The following is an 8,482-nucleotide window of genomic DNA, read 5'->3' as shown; positions in this document are numbered from 1 at the left end:
CTGTGAGACGCCAGTATTTAAGCTGGGCACAGCTGATGAGCCACAGCTGCCAGCGATCTCCCCTGATCGGCTCCGCCCAACCTGCAGTGAACAAAGGCACACCCACCAAAACCCAAAGACAGACAAAAACCCAAAAACCCAGTGAAACAAAGTCTAGGATCCTCACACGTTATTTTGTTTGTTTTGTTACCTGTTCTATTTGTTGCTGTTTCTACACAAATGTGATTAAGCTATGACAGGTCTGACTGATGGTGCAGGGTCTGGTGAGGTTGGTGAGGGGGAAAAAAACTTAAATTGTTATTTTTGTTTATTGTTTTTTGAAGGCTGTTGTTATTGTTTTTCCTATGTTGTCATTGCTGTTTGTCTGTTTGTTTTTGGGACGTCTTGGCTTTGTTAACCTGCGAAGCCGAGAGCCAGACATCATACCTGCTGGACAGAAAGTTCTGTTGGAAGGTTTTGTTAATGTGAGTAACAATCACAACAACGAAAAATGGGCGCGACTTGAACAACCTACCGATTCATCCTTACCACATGGGATCTTCACTGACAACACACTCATTACGCTTCCACTACATTCTCCATACAAGATTCCTGTAGTGATAAGAAATGAAACCAGTCGTGATGTTGTATTATCAAGAAACTGTGTCATAGCTGAACTCTGTGTTCCTCAAGAAATCATTCAATCATGTCAGTCACAAACAGCTTGTTGCTCCAGCCAACAACATTCAGCTGGCCACACAAGTCAACAGCAAGACGATGTCTGTGTGAATCTCAAATTTGATTTTGGAGATTCTCCACTTTCTGAAGAGTGGAAGACTCGAGTCACTCAAAAATTGGATTCTTACTCTGACGTCTTTTCTCATCATGACCTTGATTTTGGTCATGCAATGAAAGTCAAACATCACATCAGACTGCAGGATGAAACACCCTTTAAACAGCGGCCACGTCCTATACATCAACAAGACTACGCAGCTGTGCGACGTCATCTCCAGTCTCTTCTTGACGCGAACATCATCAGAGAATCTGAATCCCCTTTTTCATCACCTATTGTGGTAGTTAAGAAAAAGAACGGTGACATCAGACTTTGTGTTGATTATAGGAAATTGAACCTCCAAACCATCAAGGATGCGTATGCCTTACCCAACTTGGAGGAATCCTTTTCAGCACTTAGTGGGGCTCAATGGTTCTCTGTGATGGATCTGAAGTCTGGATATTATCAGATTGAGATGGAAGAGAGCGACAAACCCAAAACAGCCTTCGTCTGTCCTTTAGGATTTTGGGAATGGAACCGTATGCCACAAGGAATAACTAATGCACCATCCACGTTCCAGCGTTTAATGGAGAAGTGCATGGGCGACATACACCTCCGAGAAGTGCTTGTTTTCCTTGATGACTTAATCGTCTTTTCCAAAACCCTGGAGGAACACGAAGTTCGACTGACCAATGTCTTGAATCGCTTGAGAGAAAACGATCTGAAGTTATCACCAGAAAAATGCAGTTTTTATCAAACATCTGTGCACTACTTAGGACATACTGTGTCCCGAAGCGGAGTCGAAACTGATCCTCTGTCACGGCCGCTGGCGCCGACTAGTGGCGGTACTCCCCCTCCCTCCTTTCCCTTCCTCCTTTTCCTCTAGGTGGGCGTGAGCGGCAGTGCAGGCGGCACTGATGGGTTACACCTGTGCTTCATCTCCGTGCAATCAAGCTGAGGAGCCACACCTGGGTTTGACTCGCCACTTCACTCTCTCTGCCAGTACTTAAACCAGCTCCAAACCATCAGCAGACGCCGGACCGTGATCAACTGATAGTCAGTGTTTGTTCTAGCTCTCGTTTTGCTCCGTGCCTTGCTTGCTCTGTGGCTAACTGTCTCTCCGCTCCCCAGGACTCCACCAGCCAGCGTGTGTGCTCCTCCAACCACCCTCATCTTCTCCCTCCGTTCCCTGCTGGATTCCCTGTTGCCGTCTCCCTGGTTCCCCGTCCTCACCACCGTTCTGCTGCACCGTCTGCATTTCCGCTCCGCCTGCCTTCCCCGCTCCCTCTCCGGTTTCCCTCAGCTAAGTTGTTAGCCGCTAGCTTCGTGTGTTTTAGTTTAGCTTCGTGATCCTTAGTTTCTTTAGTCTAGTTATTATTCCTGTTATAGCCTCGTGTGCTTAGTATAGCTTCGTGATCCTTGGTTTCTATAGAGTAGTTTATTATTCCTAGTTATAGCTTTGTATGTTTTAGTGTAGCTTCTTTATCCGAGTGTCTTACTGAGCCTTATTTGCTTAGTCTCCTTTCGTTCCTCGTTCTAGCTTAGCTTTCGTTTCCTTAGCCTTTTGTTTGTATTAGCTTCTTACCCGCATTACCACTCGTGTAGTTTTAGTTTTCAGTTTCCGAGTGCGTTTTTCGTTATCGTTAGTTTTAGGTTGGCTTTCCGTCTGTGGTCATACCACCAGCTTGGTTAGTGTTTGTTTTCTTGCCCTATTGTAAAATAAATTATTTTATTTTTGACATCTGTCTCCTGTGTCTTGTTGCTCTGCACGTGGGTCTGTGAACTGACCGTAACATCCTCAGAAGATTGATGCACTCAAGACCTGGCCGATACCTCAGACTTTGAAGGAGCTGAAATCATTTCTTGGTTTCTCCGGCTATTACAGGAGGTTTGATCAAGACTACTCCAAAATTGTGAAGCCCTTAATAAAACTCACGGTGGGCTACCCACCAACACGGAAAGTACCCAAAACAACCAAAGTGGATGCCAAATTTTACATTCCGAAGGAGCCATTTGGAGAGAGATGGACACTAGCTTGTCAAAAAGCCTTTGAGGAAATCATTGGAAAACTGACATCATCCCCAGTCCTAGGGTACGCAAATCCAGAATTGCCATATATCATTCATACGGATGCCAGTACAACCGGACTTGGAGCAGCATTGTACCAAGAGCAAGATGGACAGAGTCGTGTTATTGCTTATTGCAAGTAGAGGTCTTTCACGCAGTGAAGCTAGATATCCAGCCCACAAGCTTGAATTCTTAGCCTTGAAATGGGCCATCACTGAAAAGTTCCACGACTACTTGTATGGAAACACCTTCACAGTAATAACTGAAAACAGTCCACTCCGGTACATACTTACCACCGCTAAGTTAGATGAAACCAGCTACCGTTGGTTAGCTGCTCTGTCTACTTTCTCATTTGACATTAAGTATCGTGCCGGTAAACAGAACCAGGATGCAGACGGGTTGTCAAGGAGGCCACATGGAGAGTTGACTGATGACAGCTGTTCCCAAGAGGAAAGCTTAAGGATCCGTGAGTTCACTTCGCACCACCTGACTCCTGTGGACGTTGTCAAAGCAACCTGTCAGTATCACATGGCAGAACAGGGTGAATCATCACTGTCCCCTTGTCTCATTGAGTCCCTTGCAATTCATCCGGATGCTATTCCAGCTGCATTTGAGGATGAGGAGAAAGTATCCTCTAAGGGTCTTTCCATAGTTCCGACATACAGTGACGCTGAGTTAGCCGAACTGCAGCAAAAAGACCCTGTAATCGGTACTGTCATCAAGTTACTTCAGTCTGGAGAACCGACACCTACTCATTTAAAGTCTGAGTCTCCTGAGCTTCGGCTGATGCTCAGAGAGATGAATCGCTTTGAACTAAAAGACGGTCTGTTATACAGGAAACGACAATGTGACAATGGAGCACTGTATCAATTTGTCCTCCCTAAAGTGCTAAAATCATCAGTACTCACCAGTCTTCATGAGGAGATGAGTCATCTAGGGATAGAACGCAGTCTCGAGTTGGCCAGATGCAGGTTTTATTGGCCCAAAATGTTCTCTGATGTGGAGTCAAAGGTCAAAACCTGCCCACGATGTGTTAAAAGGAAAAGCCAGCCAGACAAGGCTGCTCCTATGGTCAACATCCAAACCAGCCGGCCTATGGAGCTGGTCTGTATGGACTTCCTGTCCCTAGAACCAGATAGTCATAACACCAAGGACATTCTGGTCATTACAGACCACTTCACTAAATATGCCGTGGCCATACCTACTCGTGACCAAAAAGCCACTACAGTAGCTCGTTGTCTTTGGGAGCAATTTCTCATTCATTATGGATTCCCAGAGCAGCTCCATAGTGATCAAGGCCGTGATTTCGAATCTCAGATCATTAAGGAACTTTGTACTTTACTTGGTATAAAGAAAACCAGGACAAGTCCCTACCATCCCAGAGGGAACCCAGTAGAGCGGTTTAACCGTACACTACTGAGTATGCTCGGTACTCTGAAAGATAAAGAAAAAACAAAGTGGTGTGAGTATGTAAAGCCTCTTACACATGCTTACAATTGCACAAAAAGCGATGTAACTGGTTTCTCCCCCTATGAGCTCATGTTTGGGCGGCAGCCTAGACTGCCCATCCGCAGCAGGTCTCCAAGGTGAACAGCCTCTGGCACGTTAGAACAAGGCAGGTAAGGGAAGTCGGCAAGTTGGATCCGTAACTTCGGGACAAGGATTGGCTCTAGCTTTTCGGACTACCAATCAAAGAGGGCTCATGCATACCACATTCACAATATGTGAAAAACCTGAAGTCTAACCTAACAGCAAGCTACAAACTAGCTACAGCAAATGCCAAGAAAGTAGCCGACAAGAGCAAACAAAGGTTTGATATGCGAGTGAGAGAGTCTTGTTTAGAGATAGGAGATCAAGTCTTGGTGCGTAATCTCCGCCTCCGCAGTAAGCATAGACTCGCTGACCGGTGGGAGTCCACTGTATATGTTGTACTAAAGAGAGCAGGAGAATTACCCGTCTATACAGTTTGTCCTGAAGGTCAGGATGGACCCAATCGCACATTGCATAGGGATCTTTTGCTTCCATGCGGGTTCCTCTCTGAACAAGAGGAGGAGTCTGTCAGACCAACACCAGCTCGGAAGCCTAAAACAAGGCAAACTCCCACTCAATCGGAGGAGACACCTCTATACTCCGATGAAGATGATGAAAGTCCATCATTCTATCCAATGGAAATGATTGAGACAGAAGGCAGAGTTCTCAAATCTTTCAGTGTGTCTCCATCTGAGAATGTCGCAGCAACTGAAAGTGGAACTTGTGCTCAAACAAAACTTTCACATGAACTGACAAACTTACCTGAAACTGAATCAGGAAACCTATCTGTGAACTCACCTGAACAATCTGCAGAAGATGTTTCAAACGTTCCTGTAGAAGGAGAAAATGAAAACTTAACTGGACACTTACCTGAACTTGATCCAAACCCCCCCGAACCTGTGGAAAGTTATCCTGTTGAGCAGGAGCTTGAAAACAACCCCTGTGTTGAAACAGAAATGAACACTGATCAAATGAAAATGCAAAGCCAGATAAATGAACGTGAGCAACCTTCAGAAGAAGACACAAACTTGCCTGATACAACACAATCAGAACAGAAACACTTGGGATCTTCAAGCAGTTCTCAAGAGCAAGCTGAAAGAGTTGAAGTTCATACCTTCTTGCCAAGTTCATCTGAAATGACAGACAGTTCTCAGAATGTCAGCCAGTCGGCTGCATCAAGTGATAATATCCCTGCAGAGGCAGCAGATAGTATAGTTAGTGAACAGGGTGAAGCAACTGTATGTCGATCTGAACGTCAAAGAAAGCCACCTGCGAAGTTTACTTACCCTCAGCTTGGGAACCCTTTCATTTCTTTTGTTCAAACTATATTTGATGGCTTTAATCAGGTTTTGGTAGAAGCATTTGAGAGTAACTCTAGTGTTAATGGAGCATGAAGAGACTCATGCTAATTAAGGAAGGGAGGGTGTAACCCAGGTGAAAACCAGGTTCACTAATTAATATTATTTTGGCTATTTATTTTATTTACACCAGGAGATGCACAACAAAAACTATTTTGTTTTAATTGTTGAAATGAATCACACAAGTGTTTGTGCAAAGCAGTGATGCACTTGAACTCAGCTTGCTGGATCACATGATCAGTCACAGCCAGTGAGATGTCAGCTATAGCATGTACCCGAAAACAAGGCAGCGTCCGTAAGTTTCCTTTTCCTCTTGATCGCGGGACATCGCAGCGAGAGGCCACGCATGCCGCGAGCAGAGCAAAGAGCGAGCAGAGAGCGATAAAGCGGAGCAAATATAAAGTAAATACACCATTCTGACACACGTCGCTAATTAACACACCTGTGTGCACTTCCTGCTGTACTTCGCTTGCGTTTTGATTAGTTTTATTGCCGATTTTAGGCTTAAAGAGAGCGTCATTCGCTTCCTCACTCAGCTGCACCACATGGAGAGGCAGAATCTTTTCTTCACTCGGTGGTGGAATTTGTGAATATTGGTGAGACATCTCATGGCTGTTGACATGCAAGCTGCTGCTGTTTATTTATTATTTGAAGGGAAAAATGTTGCATTAAACCCAGTAATTTCTGTAATTATTTACATGTGTATCTAAGGGTTGAATCACTGTGGTGTGTATAGCAGAAATATGTAATGCACATTTCAGCCACAGGGCTAATTCGTGTTGATGTGAAATATTATTTTATGTGTATGAAAGCACATTTAAGGTAAAATGGTACATTTTGCTGTGTTAAATGTGTGAGCTTCTGTGAAATATTAATGTCTTAAGTGTTGATCATTGTATAGTAAATGTTTTTGCACTAAAAGCAACTTCATACTTTAAGTTAGATGCATTTTATGCTACTTTGAATAAGTTGTCAGTTTTCTACTGACAGGTTAAGCTAAAAATAGTTAAATACTATTTTCTTGTTGAACTTGAATGTGATTAAGATTTAAATAGCTGGGATAACATAATCCTCCTGTAATAGAAATTGAGAATGTGTTGTACAACAAAAGAGAAAATTTAGAGAAATACTGGAAGAAATAGGTTACAGACAAATAGAATAGACTTTAAGCCTGTATTTTCCAATGCAGGTCAGGTCTTGAAGTCTACCGGTCTTCAGGTCTTGAAGTTGACCGGTCTTTAGGCCTTGAGGTTTTCAAGTCTTCAGATCTTCTGGTCTTCTTTTGAGTTGGAAAAGTGATGCGAACCAGGAAGACGTTCCAAGAGATGGCGAGCCTACCCAGTGTGAATCCAGAACTAGGATCTACAATGTGCTAAAAAGCAAACCCTCCAGTTGCTTTTGCGGTAGGAGTGTGCCGGTTTCAACATTGGCACCAACACGACCCTATATCTTAAAGAGTGCACTTCAACGAACATAGGGATCCTTGACTTTAGACTTGCAGATCAAAAACTGCATTTAAGCTGACTTGACTTTTGAAGAGCTGAACACTGGAAAAAAAATAAAAAAAACTTACCGAGGGTCATTTTATTTTCTTTTAAAGGGCTGTTTGTTATTTTTCATACCAATGTACATATTTTGTTCTTCTGCACATTAAAGTGCCACTAATTGTGAGAGTTGGTCTTGTGGTGCTCCTTAAGGACCTAGAAGTGAGGAGCCTGTTTATTCCAGGATTGGGTTACATCAGCATCAATGGAGCCGCGATTCGACGAGTCACCATGGCAATGGGAAAGTGGAGGGCTGCCTTTTTACTCCACTAGAATTGGAAATCTTAATGTGCTCATACGGCGAGTTTGAACATGTTTTTAAAAAGAAGCACTACACCACTGTAGCTGCAAAACAGATGGAGATGGGGTTGGAGAACATTGCTGTTCGGGTCATTGTTTAAGTTTAAATGTCGTCCTTTGCAATCACAATAATATTACAGGGGAAAACTGCTTCAATGGTAGCCTATTAATTTATTTCATTTAGGTGCAATCCCGCGGGGGGAAAAGCGCACTTGGTAGCAGCTTAAGATGAAATATAAAAACACTTTTCAAGTCTGGAGTCACGTGACGCAGGGACCGGGAATGGCTGCCTAGAGATCTGCTCCGACCGTCGTGGCATTAAATTTTGTACATAAACAACGTTCGAGCGGCATAAAGTTCATTTGCTCAGAGTCTACAACAAACTAGATTCGGACAAAATGCAGAGCAGCAAAAATACAGCAGGGAAAAGTTCAACGGCAAGGAACACCGCCGCGTCTGCCTCGGAACGTGCTAGCAGTGCCAAGCTAGCATCGGCTCCGGCTAACGACACAACACCCGACTGCGCTAGCAGCGCTAACCTGACAGCGTGGCTAACGGCGGCCGACACAGCTAGTGATGTTACTACCGAGCGTACTGGCTGCCCTAAACCAACTCTGGCTACAGCTAAAGACAGCGAATCAGGCACAGTGGCCACGAACATCACTAATATATACAACCTTCTCTCAGAAATCTCGAGCGGACATAACAGCAAGCTGGATGAAATCCACCCAACCACCACATCAATGGAGTCCAAACTTAACTCCATTGCCCTACGCCTGTCCGAAGTAGAGAGTCGCCTGGAGTTTCTGGAAAACAGCGACAAGGCGTTAAAAGCCGATCTGCCTGCGCCCCGGAGCGAGCTGGAGCTGCTCCGCCAGCGGGTGGACAATCTAGACTCCCGGAGCCGTTGCATCAACCTGATCTTCGTGGGC

General features: G+C 44.4%; 1 long non-coding RNA gene across 1 annotated transcript; it reads left to right on the top strand.

Moving 5' to 3' along the window:
* The first annotated feature begins 6,067 nt into the window (after positions 1-6,067).
* LOC103358549 (uncharacterized) lies at positions 6,068-7,377 on the top strand. The gene is made up of 2 exons (XR_520260.1): positions 6,068-6,302; positions 6,896-7,377. It is a non-coding gene; the product is annotated as an uncharacterized LOC103358549 (long non-coding RNA).
* The last annotated feature ends 1,105 nt before the right edge of the window (positions 7,378-8,482 follow it).

Source organism: Stegastes partitus, unplaced genomic scaffold, assembly GCF_000690725.1.
Source record: "Stegastes partitus isolate 25-593 unplaced genomic scaffold, Stegastes_partitus-1.0.2 Scaffold319, whole genome shotgun sequence".
Classification (NCBI taxonomy): Eukaryota; Metazoa; Chordata; class Actinopteri; family Pomacentridae; genus Stegastes; species Stegastes partitus.
The sequence above is the reverse complement of the archived record's forward strand: the minus strand, read 5'-3'. Positions and strand labels throughout refer to the sequence as shown.